This window comes from Capricornis sumatraensis, chromosome 19, assembly GCF_032405125.1.
Source record: "Capricornis sumatraensis isolate serow.1 chromosome 19, serow.2, whole genome shotgun sequence".
Lineage (NCBI taxonomy): Eukaryota > Metazoa > Chordata > Mammalia > Artiodactyla > Bovidae > Capricornis > Capricornis sumatraensis.
The window spans coordinates 54,022,656-54,043,384 of NC_091087.1; the positions used below are offsets into that span (position 1 = coordinate 54,022,656).

The 20,729-nt window shown below is 39.6% G+C and overlaps 1 protein-coding gene across 1 annotated transcript in view; it reads right to left on the minus strand.

Annotated features, from left to right (window-relative positions):
• Positions 1-20,729, minus strand: part of SLC25A21 (solute carrier family 25 member 21) — a 216,548-nt gene that overhangs the window by 6,777 nt on the left and 189,042 nt on the right. The window lies entirely within an intron of this gene.

Genomic DNA, 20,729 nt, shown 5'->3' on the forward strand with positions numbered 1-20,729 from the left:
GTTCCCAAATCCAGCTGTGCATCAGAGTCACCTGGGAGCTTTACAAAATATGGATGCACAGCCCCACCTCACACCCACCTTAGATTCCCAGATCAGAATCACCTGGGAAAGTGCCAGAACATTGATTTAAAAGAACTTCAGGACTTCTCACCTGGCCAGAAAGAGGGCCCGTGTCTGAGAACCATTGGTTTTGATTGCTATTCTACACAGGCAAAGCAGATGGCCAATTGCTACCCCTCTGGGCATTCTAGGGAGGAGAGAAGTCTTTGCAGATAGCCAGGAGGTGCCCCTCACCAAAGGCCTCTGGGCCCCTCAGCCTCTTCCTCTGAGCCTATGGTCTGCAAGAGGCACCAGCCTGGCTGGGAATCAGGTGCGCCAAGGAGAGCCCGGCCAGCTCCCCTTCTGCTTTATTTGCTGCATGTCGTAGCCAGCCTTGGATGAAGGCAGCCCCTCAAATGTCCCTCCCCTTCATCCCCTCTGGCTACTCTCACTTCTCTGGCTTTAGCTCATGCCTGTGACTTTCTAGGTCTTGCTTTCTTCTTGCCTCTGTCACCTGTTCTTCGCAGTGGCACCCAGATTCTCTTTTTATAAAAACAGATCTGCCTCCCTACTCAAAGGCCCTCAACCCTTCCCCACTCCACGGAGAGAAAGGTCAAAACTCCTTGTTGGCCTTTGCTTTCTTTCCCATGAAATGCTTCCAACTTCACCTTTCGAGCCTCAAATTCTACACCTGTATGCCCAACCCATAGTATAGTCAGGCTGGTTAAATCATAATCCTGCAAATTTTCTACCAAATACTTTTCTAACTCCACATCTTTTTTCAAACAATTCACACAACCTAGAATACCATTCACCATCATCTTCATGGACACCAGCCCCACTCTTTACAGTCCAGCTTAAATCCCAGCTTGCCCAAGAGACTTCTGTGGATCACCACTGACACTGATTTCTCCCTCTCCTGTGCTCCTGAAGCACTGTTGCGATCATTGTTCTTGCTACGCTTCTCTTTGTGTCTGGCTTTTGTTTGTAGCCATCCTCCCTGTGGGACTGCGAGCTGACACTGCATAGGCGCATATATTACTGCTCTTTGTGTCACCTACTGCACAGTGTGCACAGCAAGTGCTAAATAAATGTCTGCTGATTAGCTTATCTCTGCACTTTTTTTTTTTTTTGTAGAAACAGTGAGGATCAGGCTTTACTCTTAATCACTATTTCTCAAAGCTCAGTATCTTCTACCCTGGAAATGAGCCCCTATTAGGATTTCACGTTTCTTTCTGCCAGGAAGTATTAACATGGGGACTTGACAAGGCATTGGACATTTGCAAAGTGGAGTATTTCCAGGCAAATGAATTGAGACTCTCAGGTCATGGAGCCAGGCCTGGGCTTGCCAGACCCCATTACTCAGTGACTCACAGAGAGAACCATGATATGGCAACCTGTGACCAGATTTTAGCAAAAGAATGCAGTGAGCATTGAGTAAAGTCTTGAAATATTACTCTTTGGGCTCTTTTTCTTATACTTCCTGATCTTTCCTCTACTGGGGAGAGGCATCCACTTGCCTCAAGAATGAGGATTGTTGTAGCAGGACTATAAAGGGAGGGCAAAAGGTAATATTTAGTGGTTTTGGTTTTCAAATTAGGCTCTTCAGTGTGCTATATCACTTAATCACTCTTTGAGGTAAGGACTATTATTTTTACTTTTATTTTACAAGTGAGTGAACTGAAAGGTATAGAAAAAGTATAAGAAGAGCTTGAGTGCAAATCCAAGTATAAAAAGAAAATTTTTGTTACATCCAAGTGAACCCAAGACTTTTCCTTAAGGGGATAGTTTTTCTACTGATACTCTTATGGGTTGGTAGGTGGGCTGTATGGGGAGGTACCTGAGAACCTCCTGAAATTATAAGCAATGCTTCTGTGTATGTGTATTTGGGTTTTTCTGGAGAAAATATCAATATATTTTATCAGGCTCATAAAAGTTAAAAACAACTTCATCAAATCATTTTTCCTACCAATAAATTTATAAAGTAAGAAAAGGACAATGCAGTGTTGAAAACACTGGGGTTGAAAACAGGAAGCCCTCATTTTCATGGGAGTTATCAGGCAATTCACTGTAGTGAAAATATTTCTGCAAATATTCCCACTCTGGAGTCAGGTTACTCATACCTCAACCGTATCGGTGAACTCAATGGTTTTCAAAGTGTAGTCCTTTAACTGTCACCATCCGTATCATGTGGGAACTTACTAGAAATGAAAATTTGGGCTTTACCAGGACTACAGTACCCAAAACTCTAGGGATGGAGCACAACCTATTTAGACAAGGCTTCCAAATTATTCTGATGGATGCGTAAGTCTGAGAACCACTGCTTAACTGAAGCTTATGGTTCCTTTTTTTGGATCTTTGGCTAGATAAAGTTAAAGAAAATGAAAGTGAAAGTCACTCAGTTGTATATGACTCTGTGACCCCATGGACTATACAGTCCATGGTATTCTCCAGGCCAGAATATTGGAGTGGGTAGCCATTTCCTTCTCCAAGGGATCTTCCCTACCCAGGGATGGAACCCAGGTCTCCCTCACTGAAGGTGAATTCTTTACCACCTAAGCCACCAGGGAAGCCCAAGAATACTGGAGTGGGTAGCCTATACCTTCTCCAGGGGATCTTCCAGACCCAGGAATTGAACTGGGCTCTCCTGCATTGCAGGCAGATTTTTCACCATCCGAGCTACCAGGGAAGCTTGGCTAGATGGAAACAGGTCTTTGTTTCTTTAAGGCTGCATAACTGACTGCAACACTGTTAACTCTGTTCACCTTTTCCTACCCCAGCTCCATCCAAAGCAAGAATGCACATCTGTGAGGTCGTTCGGTTTGAGTGAAACCTATGACATAGTTCGAATGGGTCATTCTGTACTGGCAATCAGTAAACCATTCTTGTCAATAACCACAACAGGAAATAACAATAAAATGGTAAAAATAAACAGAAGTAATAAAATAATATACCTTATGATATTTGTGCTATTTTTCATAACTTTCAGTAAGAGAATTAATGGTACTGTTAATAATAGTTACTTATTTCTAGACAATTTTATATGCAAAAAAATGTATAAAGCATATATAAGAACGCTATGAATTAGGTACATAACCCCTTTTTATAGATAAGGACATGAAACTTAAAGAATTAAGCCAGTTGATCAAGACCGCATTGCTTTAAGAGGTTGAGCTTGGATTTGCACTCAAGTTCTTCAGACTTCCAACCATTACATTTTATTACAATTCATTCACTATGTTATATTGCCTCTCATTCACCATTCATTTGTTGTATATTCATCCAACCTACATTTATTGTACGTTACAAGTTGCTGTGCATTAGCTGAATGCCTAGCCTTCTGGCTTGATTATCATATTACTTGGGATGTCATTTTGCCCTGTTAGTTTATTTTATTAAAAATTGGAAAAAGCTGCTGATGATAATGATAACACACAACCTGCTAGGCACTGTGTTAAGCACTTTCTGTATATTTAAGCCTCACAACATTGCTGAGTAGATGAGGCATCTGAAGCTTATAGAAACTGTCTATCTTACTAATGAATATAATTTTAAATTAACCAAAAAAGAGCCATGATTCTATTATTTGGAAGTGAAGAAGTCAAAATACTGAGAAGCTCTGAGACTGCCAGGTACCAACAGCAGAATTAGAGACATACACTTGCCTCTCAGGAATGTACTCCACTTCAACAGTCAAGGAGATCACCTCTCAGTCCAACAAAGATTTAAATGGTAGAAAATAAAATCACAAGAGAATGTCCCCTAACCTAAAGAGTGACATCAACAAGGTGGCAGAGCCGGAAGACTTGAATTCTCCTTTCTTACACAAACCCAACAATTCATGGACAGATTCTCTGTGTGAGAAATCTAGAAATCAGTTGAAAATTCCTGTACCCTGGGTCCACATGAACAGACTTATAGAATTCAGTAGGGAGATTCAGCACACCCTCTCACCAGAGTCCCTGCCCCTAGTATATTGCCATACAATCAGAAGACTCCCTAACTTCCTGCTTCTCCTAGGGGAGGGAAGGGATTAACTTGCATGTCCACCTTCTCTGGGGCTGAATGAGAAGAACTGGTATAAAGAACTGGTATATTCCTTGCCTATCTTGGAGTTCTGATGGCTCCAGTAGAGTCTAGCCACCTTGGGGCGAGCTGAGATGAAGGGTTGGACTGCTAGAGGCCATATCTCTCCTCTTGCTCAGTACGTAGTAAGAAGATGAAAAAGACAGCTGCCTGCTTCTCCTTGGGGAGAGAAAAAGTTAGTACAGGTCCCCAGAATCTCTAGCCACTCTGAATTGTGGGGGTCTTCTCCTGCATGAGACTAGTCTATGAAGACTGCCTTGTCTAATGCACAGACACCAACAAAGAGAGTTAAAGAAAATGAACAATCAGGCAGAGATGTTCCAAATTAAGAAACATGATAGAGCTCCAGAAACCGACTATAAGGAAAAAGAATTACATGATTTACCTGACACAGAATTCAAAAAAACTGTCAAAAAGATGCTCACTGAGGTCAAAGGAACATGTGTGAATAAAGTGAGAATTTCAATGAAGAGATAGAAAATATAAAAAATTACCAGACAGAAATCATGGAGTTGAAAAACGCGATAATTGAATCAAAAATTCACTAGAAGAACTCAGTAGTAGACTAGATCAAACAGAAGAAGGAATCAGCAAACACAAAGACAGACTATTGGAAATAATTCAGTCAGAGGAGCAAAATGAAAAGGAAGGAAAAAGTAAAACTAGTCTAAGAGATTGTGGGAGACTATTGTACAAACCCCAAAATAGAAAATTAGAAAATGCCTCAAGCCAAATGAAAAAGAAAACACAACATACCCAAACTTATGAGATTCAGCAAAGGAGTACTAAGAGGGAGGTTTACAGTGATAAACACCCATATTTTTTTAAAAAGGAAGATCTCAATCTAATTTTATAGTTCAAGGAACTAAAGGGAACACTAATCCAAAGTTAGAAGGAGAAAGGAAATATTAAGATTAGAGCAGAAATAAACATTAGAAAAACAATAGAAAAATTAAATGAAATTGAGTTGGGTTTTTTAAAAGATAAAACTGACAAACCCTTCAGTTCAGTTCAGTCGCTCAGTCGTGTCTGACTCTTTGCGACCCCATGAATAGCAGGATGCCAGGCCTCCCTGTTCATCAGCATCTCCCGGAGTTCACTCAGACTCACATCCATCGAGTCCGTGATGCCATCCAGCCATCTCATCCTCGGTTGTCCCCTTCTCTTCCTGCCCCCAATCCCTCCCAGCATCAGAGTCTTTTCCAATGAGTCAACTCTTCGCATGAGGTGGCCAAAGTACTGGAGCCTTCCAAAGAAATCCCAAGGTTGATCTCCTTCAGAATGGACTGGTTGGATCTCCTTGCAATCCAAGGGACTCTCAAAAGTCTTCTCCAACACCACAGTTCAAAAGCATCAATTCTTCAGCACTCAGCCTTCTTCACAGTCCAACTCTCACATCCATACATGACCACTGGAAAAACCATAGCCTTCACTAGATGGACCTTAGTCGGCAAAGTAATGTTTCTGCTTTTGAATATACTATCTAGGTTGGTCATAACTTTCCTTCCAAGCAGTAAGCGTCTTTTAATTTCATGGCTGCAGTCACCATCTGCAGTGATTTTGGAGCCCCCAGAAATAAAGTCTGACACTGTTTCCACTGTTTCCCCATCTATTTGCCATGAAGTGATGGGACCGGATGCCATATTCTTCGTTTTCTGAATGTTGAGCTTTAAGCCAACTTTTTCGCTCTCCTCTTTCACTTTCATCAAGAGGCTTTTGAGTTCCTCTTCACTTTCTGCCATAAGGGTGGTGTCATCTGCATATCTGAGGTTATTTATATTTCTCCCAGCAATCTTGATTCCACTTTGCGTTTCTTCCAGTCCAGTGTTTCTCATGATGTACTCTGCATATAAGTTAAATAAGCAGGGTGATGATATACAGCCTTGATGTACTCCTTTTCCTATTTGGAACCAGTCTGTTGTTCCATGGCTAGTTCTAACTGTTGCTTCCTGACCTGCATACAGATTTCTCAAGTGGCAGGTTAGGTGGTCTGGTATTCCCATCTCTTTCAGAATTTTCCACAGTTTATTGTGATGCACACAGTCAAAGGCTTTGGCATAGTCAATAAAGCAGAAAGAGATGTTTTTCTGGAACTCTCTTGCTTTTTCCATGATCCAGCAGATGTTGGCAATTTGATCTCTGGTTCCTCTGCCTTTTCGAAAACCAGCTTGAACATCAGGAAGTTCACGGTTCACGTACTGCTGAAGCCTGGCTTGGAGAATTTTGAGCATTACTTTACTAGCATGTGAGATGAGTGCAATTGTGTGGTAGTTTGAGCATTCTTTTGCATTTCCTTTCTTTGGGATTGGAATGAAAACTGACCTTTTCCAGTCCCATGGCCACTGCTGAGTTTTCCAAATTTGCTGGTATATTGAGTGCAGCACTTTCACAGCATCATCTTTCAGGATTTGAAATAGCTCCACTGGAATTCCATCACCTCCACTAGCTTTGTTCATAGTCATGCTTTCTAAGGCCCACTTGACTTCACTTTCCAAGGTGTCTGGCTCTAGATTAGTGATCACATCATCATGATGATCTGGGTTGTGAAGATCTTTTTTGTACAGTTCTTCTGTGTATTCTTGCCACCTCTTCTTAATATCTTCTGCTTCTGTTAGGTCCATACCATTTCTGTCCTTTATCGAGCCCATCTTTGCATGAAATGTTCCCTTGGTATCTCTAATTTTCTTGAAGAGATCTCTAGTCTTTCCCATTCTGTTCTTTTCCTCTATTTCTTTGCATTGATCCTTAGCAAAACTAATTAAGGAAAAAAGAGAGAAGACTCAAAATCAGAAATGAAAGAAGAGAAATTATAACTGACGTTATAACGGATGCCACAGGACTAGAAAGGATCATAAGAGGTTATTGTGAACAAGTATATATGAACACACTGGATAATCTAGAAGAAATGGACAAATTCTTAGAAATAAATAACCTATCAAGACTAAATCACAAAGAAGTAAAAAGTCTGAATAGACCTGTAACTAGTATGGAAATTACATTAACAATCAAAAATCTCCCAAGAAAGGAAAGCCTAGGACTAGATAGTTTCACTGGTGAATTCTACTAAGCATTAATTCTTCTGTTAATGCCAATGCTTCTTAAATTCTTACAAAAAATTGAAGAGGAAGGAACACATCCATCTCATTTTATGAAGCCAGCATTATCTTGATATCAAAGCTGAAGACACCACAAGACAAGAAAACTATAGGACATGATCCCCGATGAATATGATGTAAAATTTCTCAAAAAAAACTAGCAAATCAAATCTAACAGCACGTTAAAAGGATCATACATTATGACAAAGTGGGATTTATCCCTGGGATAAAAGGATGGTTCAACATAGGACAATCGATTAATATGATAAAGCACATTAAAAGAATAAAGGGTTTTAAAAAATCACATGATTCTCTCAATACATGTAGAAAATGCACTTGATAAAATTCAGCAAGTTTCCATGATAAACTCTCAAGAAAGTAGAAACAGAAAGAAAGTACCTCAATGTAATAAAGTCCCAACATAAGTAAAGCCCACAGCTAGTATCATACTTACTGGTAAAAAACTGAAAGCCTTTTCTCTAAGATCTAAGTAACAAGACAAAGATGCCTGCTCTTATCATAGTAACATAGTAATGGAAGTCCTAATCAGAGCAATTATGCAAGAAAAAATAATAAAAGGCATCAAAGTCAGAAGAAATAAAATTGTTGCTGTTACATATGACGTGGTCTTATATGTAGAAAGGCTTCCCTGGTGTCTCAGACAGTAAAGAATCTGCCTACTATGTGGGAGACCCAGGTTCTATCCCTGGGTCGGGAAGATCCCCTTGAGAAGGGAATGGCTACCTACTTCAATGTTCTTACCTGGAGAATTTCATGTAGCCTGGCAGGCTACAGTCCATGGGGTGTCAAAGAATTGGACACGACTGAGTGACTAACATTTTCACTATATGTAGAAAAACCTAAAGACTATAACAAGCATTTAGAACTAATAAATTAGTAAAGCTGCAGGATACAAATCATCATATAAAAATCATTCATGTTTCTACACACTAACAGTGAACTATCTGAAAAGGAAATTAGAAAAGTAATCCCATTTACAATAGCACCAACAATAATAAAATACTTAGCAATAAACTTACCTAAGAAGGTGAAAGACCTATATACTGAAAACTACAAAACATTGGTGAAGAATTTTAAAAGACAAACACAAAGATAGTTCATGTTCAGGTATTGGAAGATTTAGTGTTGTTAAAATTTCCATACTACCCTAAATGATCTTCAGATTCAATGCAATTCCTGTTCAGTTCAGTTCACTTGCTTAGTCGTGTCCAACTCTTTGCAATCCCATGGACTGCAGTATTCCAGGCCTCCCTGTCCATCACCAACTCCTGGAGTTTGCTCAAACTCATGTCCATTGAGTCAGTGATGCCATCCAACCATCTCATCGTCTCGTCCCCTTCTCCTCCCACCTTCAATCGTTCCCAGCACCAGGGTCTTTTCAAATGAGTCAGTTCTTCGCATCAGGTGGCCAAAGTATTGGAGTTTCAGCTTCAGTATCAGTCCTTCCAATGAACACCCAGGACTGATCTCCTTTAGGATTGACTGTTTTGATCTCCTTGCTGTCCAGGGGACTCTCAAGAATTTTCTGCAGCACCACAGTTCGAAAGTATCAGTTCTTTGGCACTCAGCTTTCTTTATAGTCCAACTCTCACATCCATACATGACTACTGGAAAAACCATAGCTTTGACTAGATGGACATTTGTTGGCAAAGTAATGTCTCTGCTTTTTAATATGCTGTCTAGGTTGGTCATAACTTTTCTTCCAAAGAGCAAATGTCTTTTAATTTCATGGCTGCAGTCACCATCTTCAGTGATTTTGGGGCCCCCCAAAATGAAGTCTGTCACTGTTTCCACTGTTTCCCCATCTATTTGCCATGAAGTGATGGGACGAGATGCCATGATCTTAGTTTTCTGAATGTTGAGTTTTAAGCCAACTTTTCCACTCTCCTCTTTCACTTTCATCAAGAGGCTCTTTAGTTTTTCGCTTTCTGCCACAAGTGTGGTGTCATCTGCATGTCTGAGGTTATTGATATTTTTCCTTGTAAATATTTCAATAGCATTTTTCATAGAAATAAAAAAAATACAACTCATATGGAATCACAAAAGACCAAAAGTAGCCAAATCAACCTTGAGAAAGATGAATAAAAGAGGAACACATTTCCTAATTTCAAAATATATTGCAAAGCTACAGTTAATTAAGACAGCATGGTACTGACACAAAGACAGACATGGAGACCAGTGGAACAGAACAGTAAGCCCAGAAACAAATCCAAGCATGTACTAAGTGTAAGTGCAAATGTTAATCGCTCAGTTGTGTCAACTGTTTGTGACCCTTCCAGGCTTCTGTGTCCATGGCATCTTCTAGGCAAGAACACTGGAGTGGGTAGACATTCCTTTCTCCAGGGGATCTTACCAACCCAGGGATGGAACCTGGGTGTCCTGGACTGCAGGCAGATTCTTTACTGTCTGAGCCACCAGGGAAGCCCAAGCATAAATGGTCAATTAATCTTCAACAAAGGTGCCATTGGTCTTGGCAATGATTTCATCAATATGACACTGAAAGCACATAGACATGTGGGACTACATCAAAAAACTTCTGAACAGCTAAGGAAACAAAAGAGTAAAATAAAAACTTACGGAGTGGGAGAAAATATTTGTAAACCATACATATGAAGAGATGTTACTATTAAAATATATAAGGATCTCCTATAATTCAATACCAAGAAAACTAATAACCTGATATAAAGATGGGCAAAGGACTTGAATAGACATTTTCCAAAGAAGACTTACAAATGGCCAGCAAGCATATGAAGAAATGCTCAATGTCATTAATAATCTGGGAGATGTAGATAATCCGGGAAATGTAAATCAAAAGCACAGTGAAATCTCATTTCACATGTGTGACAATGGCTACTATAAAAAAACACAAAACACATGTGTTGGTGAGGACACCAACCTCACCAACCTCTCCAATGTGGAAACATTGGAACACTTGTACGTTGTTGATAAAAATGCAAAATGATGTAAGCTTTATAGAAATCAGTATAGAAGTTTCTCAAAAATTAAAAATAGAAGTATCATATAATCCAGCAACCCCACTTCTTAGTATTTCTCCAAACAAAATGAAATAAAAATCTCAGAGTAATATTAGCACTCCTATATTCATGATTGGAGCTTCCTGGGGGCTCAGTGATAAAGAATTTGCCTGCAGCACAGGAGATGTGGGCTTGATCCTGAATCAGGAAGATCCTCTGGAGAAGGAAATGGCAACCCACTCCAATCTTCTTGCCTGGGAAATCCCATGGACGGAGAAGCCTGGTGAGCTACAGTCCACGGGGTCGCAAAAGAATCAGCTATGACTTGTGACTAAACAACAAGAACAAATTCATCATAGCAGTATTCACAACAGCCAAGATATGTATACAGCCAAAATGTACATTGACAGATGAATGGATTAAAAATGCGGTATATATATACAGTGGAATACTATTCATCTTTACAAAGAAGGAAATTCTGCAATATATAACAATATGGATGAACCTTGAGGGTACCATGTAAAATGAAATAAGCTAGTCACAGACAAATACTGCATGATTCCACTTATATGAGATACCTAAAACTGTCAAATTCACAGAATTGAAGAATGGAACAATGGTTGCTAGAGGTTGCGGGAGGTAGAAATGAGTTACAAATCAACAGGCATAAAGTTTCAGCTAGGCAAGATGAATAAGCTCTAGAGATCTGCTGTACAACACTACCTACAGACAACAATAATAAATCAAGCATTTAAAATTTGTTGTATGTAGATATCCTGTTAGGTGTTTTTACCATAATAAAGTAAATATTAAAAAATTTTGGTAAAAAAGGTTACCTGGCCTAAGTAAAATATTTTTGATGGATCACATCTTAATTATGTAAATGGATATTAATGTTGATAAAAAATCATCTATTCTGTTATTAAGCATTTTCAACTAACTTCCATAATTTGTTCCAACTGTCATCAATCAGTAAAGTTCCTTTGTTCCTAACCCACATTCCTCATGCATATGCCTAAGTTATTTCACTCCAGTTTTTTGCTCCCTTGCAAGGGCAATCAACTGTCACCCTTCTCAATGTAACTCATCATGACTTAAAAGCCATTACTGCAATAACCTTTTATTCCACATGGTTAAAAATTATACTTCCTCTCAAATATTTGAGTAGTAGTAGTATTTCCCTATCTACAGATGAGTTTTATTCTTTTCCTCTAAATATTTTCTAATTTTCTCATAAAATATGAGATTGGAGCTGAGTACCCTGCCATGTTAGTGGCTATTATATGCACTGACTTCATTTTGTGACAGCAATGCAAAGTCCAACATTCATAATTTTCAAACATTATTTAATTCCCCTGCAAACCTTTTAAGGATAATGTTAACATTTCATTTCACAAATAAGAAAACAGACACAGAGACAGGTATAATTTGTCAAAGAGACATGGCTAACTAGTAAGTATCAGAATTGGGAATTATATTCAGGTCTCTTATTAGAACTCTCTGGCTGTTTTCATCACATTGCAATCTTGGAGTAAGTGCAGAGTTAAAGAAATGTGTTTACCAGCCTCTGGGAAGATCAATGAATTTTCCTGACAGGACATACTGTTTACAGACTCCACAGCTTGACAAGAGACACTAATTTAGTTGTTTAGTTGTTGCTCATATCCGATTCTTTACAGCCTCTAGAATGCAGCACACCAGGCTCCTCTGTGCTCCACTATATCCCAGAGTTTGCTCAAATTCATGTCCATTGAGTCAGTGATACTATCTAACCTTCTCATCCTCTGCCATCCCTTTCTCTTTTTGCCTTCAGTCTTTCCCAGCATCAGGGCCTTTGCCAACGAATTGCATCTTTGCATGAGGTGGCCAAAGTATTGGAGCTTCAGCTTTAACATCAGTCCTTCCAGTGAACATGCAGGCCTGATCTCCTTTAGGATAGACTGGTTGGATCTCCTTGGAGTCCAAGGGACTCTTAAGAGTCTTTTCTAACACCACAGTTCAAAAGCATTAATTCTTTGGCACTCAGCCTTCTTTGTGGTCCAACTCTCACATCCATACATGACTACTGGAAAAACCATAGCTTTGACCACACAGACCTTTGTTGGCAAAATAATGTCTCTGCTTTTTAATACACTGTCTAGATTTGTGATAACTTTCCTTTCAAGGAGCAGTGTCTTTTAGTTTCATGGCTGCGGTCACCATCTGCAGTGATCTTGGAGCCCAAGAAAATAAAATCTGTCACTGCTTCCACTTTTCCCCCTTATATTTGCCATGAAGTGATGGGACCAGATGCCATGATCTTAGTTTTTTGAATGTTGAGTTTCAAGCCAGCTTTTCCACTCTCCTCTTTCACTCTCATCAAAAGGCACTAATAAGTGATCCCTAAACATTGGTGGCAGTAATGTTCCACAACCAAGTGGGAACATAAGACTCAAAATAGTTAACAATCAGCGCACTACCTATTTGTAACTAATTTAACCATCTAATCCAAACATACAATAGTAAAGACTGTACCAATAAATTAAACCAATGGCACTTAAGGAGTTAAAATGCAGAGAGGCAGAAAATATCTTGATCAAGAGAAGCATGTGCCTTCTTTTTTACCTTCCCTGGCAGGGACTCTGATGCCTTGGTTAGTGACTGGCCAACTGGCTGCTAGCTTGATAAACAGAGAACCTTCACCCATCCACAGGCCTTTATGATTAGGGTCTGGCATCTTCAAGAAGACATTCCACACAGAGGTATGCCAGATGGAGGGGGTTAAGGAAGATGGGGAAAGCAGCATTTGTTAGCCAGTGAGAACTAGGGGTGGTGAGGGAGACTGGCCAGGAAGCCTGCTGCTTCCTACAAGGCAAGGCTGAGCAAATTGCAGTGATGGGCTTCTCATTTAAGGGAGTTCAGCATGAATATATACATTCAAGCCCACTCTTAGAATCCTCCTACCTCATGTCAACCCAAATCACATTTCCTTTGCTGCAATTCACTCACCCTTTAATTCCTCTTGGTACCACACCAAATCTGAGTTCCTCTCTGATTTTAGTTTGAGTCATTTTTACAGAGTTCCTAACAACTCAGCTTAAAGTCACTATACCCTGCTTCCTCAGACAACCTTAGAAGGGGCACACTGACAGGATCGTTCTCTGTTCAGGACTGGCCTTGGATGATCCTAGAGTGGCTTTCATGTTGCTTGTCAAAAATTGCTAAACTGAGTTTGCCATTTGAAGAACCAAAATTACTGTTTAGAAGTGACTAAAAGAGAATGCTATAAAATGCTTTGGATAAGAAAATTAAAGACAATATGCTAGTCCTACGAGGAGTTGCATGATTTTCAGGGTATTGCAAAGTATTTCTTTGAAGAACTCTTTCATTCACCTCCCTCCTCCTGCAGTTGGTAAGGAAACTTTTTGATGATGTGAATGTTATGATCATAACAAGAGCAATTCAAAACGAATTGAACATTTTGATAAATCAATTAGTAATTAGATTACATATAAACATGTGGTCAAAACCAATTTAATAGAATCCATTTCACTATTTCTATAACTTTACAGATGGTCACATTAATTTTCTGCTTGATTCTATCCCTTTCATAGCACATCATCATCAATAATTGAAGGGTGATCATGATGGAGTCCTTCATTTGTCAAGGCCACAGGTAAGAGGTAATACAAACATAAAGCTCATGATGTATCCTCATACGAAGAAACAGCAGAAAACCCAGTCTGGTAATAAATTTCACTCCACAGCCCAGAGCCTCTTAAAGGAACAGGCTGTGCCATGTCACATTCATTCATGTTTATAGGTGTGCTGGACCTGACACATCATAGGTGTCTAATAAATGCTGTAGCTCTTCTCTATAAAGACATAATACACAAAGAACCAAGGTCTCAGAAGCAAATTGCAAAGAAGGTACCTACACATGCTGGTTAGGCACCTGCACAACCACAAGGCAAATAATAGCAGCTTAGCACTGCCTTTCCCACAGCTGGCTGCAGTTGTCATGAAAATGATGTGGTATGTTGAAATCATGGTTGCCTCCTGGTAACTGAGCAAGAAGGCAGACTGAGTGAGAGTGAACTGCTTTTTTTTTTTTAAAGAAGAAATTTGCATGTTAGATATTGTTAGTTTCAGTGAATCCAAGTCAACTAGTTAAAGTCAGCTCTCAGTATGCACCTTTCATTTTCTCTAATCTTGGCTCTGTTTTGTTGTTTTGTTCATAAACTTTGACAAAAACATTTTTCCCCCAGTGTTATGGTATCATGCTGTCTTGTCCCCCAGTGAAAATACCTCTACTGGAGCTTAATTAAAAGTTACAGTTGTTTCCATTCACAGCTATCAGAAGAATCTATTACAATGTTTGTTTTTTCTTCATGTGAGATAATTTGGGGAAATGCTAGCTCCTCAGTCCACAGAAGGTCACTAAAATGAGATGGTTTAATTGATAAGCATTCTTTAAGGAATGTGGAATATTCCCAAGATCCTATCCTTGTAGGGCTCTGGGCTTTGGAATGAAATCAAAGTCTTGTTAACTCAGCATCTGAATGTAGCCATTCAGAAAATAGCCATGAAAATTCCTTTCCCCTCCTAAGATAACTGTTTTTTAAAGGGTTGTGATTTGTAAAATAATTGTAAAATAAAGGTCTTACACACGTAGCCAGAATTATAAAATACATACAATGTCAAAATGGGTTTGGGTTTAAGAATAACAGTTATCACTTCATTATTTCATATATACATATACATATATATACAGACACATATATACATACCTCTAATATCTATTATTTATAAGTATCTCTCTATAAATAAATGTAGAGAGATAATACCTTCTGAGAGTCAATTATATCACTGAGTATTATCATACAAAATGCAGGAAAGTATTAATATGTTTCCTTGGGAACCCAGTAGGATTTTTCTGTTTTTGTGTATTCTATTCCTTGCCTTAATAAAAGCACTGACCCAAAGGAAAACCAAGGAAAACTAACAAACCAGGATCCCAAAGCAAAATTCCAAATGTTGAGAAGTCAGGACAAGGACACACTGAGATGCTTTGAGGTGGAGTTGGGCACATGATCAAGAAGATGTCTTTGAACCAAGTTTATTTCATGAGGCTGTACTTCTGGACTTCGACACATGAGACTTTCCCATACCCGTTTAGTTGCACTAACGGGAGATGCCCCCTCAGTTAAATCACTGAAGGGGACTCAACTGCCTTACCACCATGACTCAAACGTTCTGGCCAGCTACCCTCTGCAGCTTCTACTGCCTCCCTGCCCTGGGTCACCCGACACCAGCCACCCTCCTCCTACCCGCGCCTCTTTCTGCTTCTGTGCACTCACACATTCTGCTCTCTCTGGTGTCTGCTCATCCTCTTCATCTTGGCCTGACTAAGCCTCATCCTTGAGCTCCAGCCTAAACATTTCTTTTGAAGGAAAGCCTTTCCTATATTCTCACCCTCCCCTGCCATGGGTCTAATGAGGATCTTTGGTTAAAAATTCCCGCAGCTTCGCAGTTGTCTTTCATGGCACTTATGATAGTTGCACAATTCAGTTCCCTGTGTAATGACTTGTTTATCGTCTGTCTCCTCGACTAGAATGTAAACCCCATTAAGGCAGGAGCAGAGCTGACAGTGAGATGGTGCCCGGTCTCCAATGATAGATGTGCCATGAACACTTCTGGAATGAATGAATAGAAGGCACCCACTGAGAATCTAAAGCCACTTGCACCTCATTTCCATCCACTTGGGTGGTACCTGATGGGAAACTTTTGGGCCTGAGGTTTATTTAAGAAAGTGCCTGAACCCCTGCCCTGCTCCCCTCCCCCAGGCCCTCCTCCCCCTACAACACATACACCGCCACCGTGCCCCCCCCAAGGGAGTCTGTGAAAACTGCCAATGAAAGATACCACTTTTTACCACAGAATCTTGTCACATGTCCTGGAATTTTCTAGATAATATATACTTGTAGTTTTACCCCAGTGGTTACCAGAAAGGAGAGTTGTTCTTAATGAAACTTTAATGCTCTTGGCCTTCCCATTACCGGATGATTGGTAAGACTAATGATCAAGTAAGAGAGAATCAGAAAAATAAATGGTCATAAATTAAATCCTACTATGATCTAATCCTACTGAGATTCTTCTTTTCAAAATATAAACAGCTCTGTCTAAGTTCTCCTCTGGAACCCAGAGGAGCATTTGTCATTCTGCTCAGTGCACACCTTAGGGAAGGGCAGAGCTCTAAATCACGAAACCAACACATTTCCCACATTTCTTCTGATAAACTGAAGTGTGTCTGGCACCACCCTCAGACTTCCTACAGAATTTACAAAACAAAGAAAATGGTAAAAATCAAAAGAGAAACATTTGTGTTGCTTAAAAGGCAATCTTCTATGAATATTACACCTTATGAGAAAATAAAATGTTTGACTTAATGCTGTCCGTAGTAAAACGACCACAGGGACAGGTCTAAATGGTTTATTAAGTAAGAAAGATTGAGCTTATGAAAAATTGTTCTCTCCTAGAATATTTCTAACCCACACATGTAATTTATATCATGGCAGAATTCAACACAAAAGGTCTATTGTTTTTGGCAAAACAACCTGCAAACACGCTTAATTAGGACGCAAACCTAAAGGAGTTCCTACTGTTGGCAGCCATGCGCTTTAGACAGCCGTTTGTACTCTTATCATTATTTTACTTATGGAAACACAGGAAAAGCAGTAAACATGGAACTAGAAGACAAAAGTTATCAAAGCAATGTAACATTTAAATCTGAGGATTCCCATTTGTGTGCCACCATCACAAATGCTCTGAATATCCTATCTAGGAATGAAAATGAAATAAATTGGTTTTGCAATGAAAGCTTACCTTCATCAATATTTTAAAAAGATGTCAGTGTTTAAGGTAATCAATATGTATTTCTAGAAGGCTTTACTTTGAGACGTGATGGCCTCTTTCTGAGAAGGGATAATTCTTTATACTGACATTGCATTCCATTTACTGAAAGATGAAAATGAATGTCGCCGTTAAACGAATTCCATGGTCACTTCCTATTCAAAGCAAACTTTTCTATTGTAGCCATCTATTCACTATCTTATAGGAACATCTAAGTTTTCCAACTGGTAATGCCCAGTTCTTCCAGGGTTATGTCTTATAATTCTTTGTTTCTATGGATCAGAGACTAAGTGAAAAGGGAGGACCAGTTTCCAGGTCTGAATGGGGTAAAAGTGGAATCTGGTTACACTGACTGGAGAGTCTACCAAGTTCACTTATTTAAATTTTAGTAACCATTTTAAAGTGACCGTTTATGTGTACCACAAGTCAAGGTGAGTTGCGCATGTTGCGCTACAAGGCGTAGCAGGACGAGCTCTCCCTCTGGCTCTTTCCTTCCCCCTGCTGCTGCTGCTGCTGCTGCTAAGTCGCTTCAGCCGTGTCCGACTCTGTGCAACCCCATAGACGGCAGCCCACCAGGCTCCTCTGTCCCTGGGATTCTCCAGGCAAGAACACTGGAGTAGGTTTCCATTGCCTTCTCTGCCCCCTGCTATATACCTTCAGATAGATTATGTCAGTAACTTTCACCTCTGGGCCTTTACTTCCTGTTTCTATTTCCTCACCTGAAAATGGCAGTTATTGTGACGAGGATCAGACAAAATCATGGAGTTTACAAAAATGATTTTAGTAGTACAGAATGGCATAGGCCAGGATATCTCAGTGAAACATGAAAAAGGACTCTACCAGAGATCATCAATCTGAAGAACTAAAGTTAAAAACTTCAGGGTGGATATCTGACCCGAGTTATTTGAACTCACCATTTCAAGTTCTTATTTTAACTCTGTAACAGACACAGAGTTGAATAAAATGTGAAAAAGTTAACTAGGTACTCTATAAGATTCTATTAAAATTTTCACTGATTTATTTCCTATTACAAAATTTATACAGGCTTCTTGTAGAAGCTTCCAACAGCTCAGAATGCTATAAAGAAAAAGTACTTTTTCTGCACTGCTCCCTGCTTTTTCTGGCTCTTCCCTCCTCCCCACTTAACACACACACACACACACACACACACACACACACACACACACACACGGCTCTTGATTTCCACTCCTCAGATATGATCATATGGACAGTTTCTTATAAAATCAAATACTTTGAAAATGGAAAATATTGGTAGACAGTTTATAAAGTTTAGAAAATATTAAAGAAAAATCTGGAATTATCTCATGCCAGTCAGAGTTGGTGAAATCTCAAATCCCCTTGGGACAACAGAATGAACAATTTCTGGGTGAGGAAACTGGAATGACAATCCTGTAAACAAACTGTCCGGAGTGTATGGCTGGAGCTGACCTAGAGCGCAGATGCAAAAAAGCCTTCGAGGAGCACCACCTCCTCCTCGTGGTTAACAACTTGATGACGTTCTTCAACATGTTTTAATGATTATCATACCTTCCCCTGCACAAAGCATTGATTTATTATGGTTTAAATTTAAAGAGTACTGGGTTCCCAGTTCTGAATCAGGCTTAGATTACAGGACACATAAAATCAGTGACTTTGTTCTGGGCGAAAAACCCCTAGAAAACAAAACCCACAACGAACCCCACAGTGTTCATTTAGGTGCAAAAGGAACAGTTCTGGGGAACAGCTCTTCACACTACCCTCCTCACCACCTCTACTCCTCCCCGTCCCTGTCAGCAGCAGCCCCCACGCCTAACACTTCCATGGCACCTTAAAATTCACAAACGTCACTTGCCGTTTATTTTAATCCTCAAAACCATTTTGTCAGGTAGAAAGAACACTCTTAGGTTTTCAACTTACAGATTTAAAATACTCAGATGCTCAAAGCATTAAAGTGATTGGCCCCTGATCATTCCCCAGAAAATGAATGTTCAAGTGTCCGTGTCTCTGTTTCTGCTTTGCAAATAAGATCATCTATACCACCTTTCTAGATTCCACATATATGCATTAATATATGATATAGATGGATACCAAGGGGAAGGAGGGCAGGAGGAATTGGGAGACCGGGACTGGCACATACATGCTACTGATATAAAATAGCTAACTAATGAGAACTTGTATAGCACAGGAACTACCCAGTGCTCTGTGATAACCTAAATGGGAAAGAAATCCAAAAAAGAGGAGATACATGTATTCATAGAGCTGATTCACTTTGCTGTACATACAGTAGAAACTAACACGACACTGTAAAGCAATTCCACCCCAATAGAAACTAAATTTTAAAAAAGTACGCTCGCCTTGGGGATACTGATGACGTCTGGATGTCTGTCTCCATCTAGGGCCCTCCTCTCAAGAGTCCACATGCAATCACTGCCTCAATGTCTGTCCTTTGGAGTTCAAATGTGGTTAAATCAGTTTTCAAGGCTCAGGAAATAATATTTTCCCCAAATTTGTTCTTTTTCAATGGTATTCTTTCCCAATCAATGGCACCATTATCCTTCCAGTTGTTCCAACGCCAAACCTAGGAATCATCCCTACCCACCACTCTTTCATCAGCATGCACACAGACTCCATCACCACATCCTGCAGATTCTGCCTTCTAGACATTCCTCAAATCGATCCACTTCTTGTCTTCACCGTGAACACTAGTTCATAACCCCTGCATTGCACATACCAGTCATTTTGATGTTATACTCTGTCTTTTGCTCACTACCCCACTCTACCCATTTTCCACGCTGCAGCCAGAATTATCATGTAATTCCCCTGCTTAAAATCTTTTGTTGGCTTCCCAGTGCTCTTCAGATAAACAGAAAAATCCTTAGTGTGGCCTATGAGGGCCAATACAATCTGAACCCTGTAAACTGGCAAGATAAATGAGCTCTTTCCATAATTTCAGAACGCTATGATGTCTTTTAACTAATAAAAAAATTTTAAGCTTCTGCTTTTTCACAACGTGTAAAATTTAATAACTTAAGTGTATTGATTAATTGTTAAATGAAGTTTGTATTTGTGGACTTTTTTAAAAAGCATTAGTAACATACAATCAGGCTTCCCAGATGGCTCAGTGGTAAAGAATGTGCCCATCAATGCAGGAGACTTGGGTTTGATTCTTGGGTCAGGACGATATCCTAGAAAAGGAAATGGCAATGCACTCTGGTATTTTTGCCTGGGAAATCCCATGGACAGAGAAGCCCGGCAGGCTACAGTCCACGGGGTATCAAAGAGTCAGACACAACTGAATGACTAAACAACACAACACATAATCATATGTAAATCTTATTGATCTTTCTGAAATTCTTCCTTAGATATAACCAAATTCATATTCTTGTGATAATATATGCATTAAAATAATGCACAAATAAATGTAATGAAATATATATTATTTATATAATATTTGTAAATTATATCATTCATTTCATTGTGTGTAATTTCTATTTGCTTCAAGCCTTTGGATAGCTAGAGAAAGAGGTATGGACATTTCTCCCACATTGCATGAATCACTCAGCTCAGAGTTTAAAAAACCATCAGCTTCATTAGTGTGTGACTTGTGCAGTTGCCCAGAGCC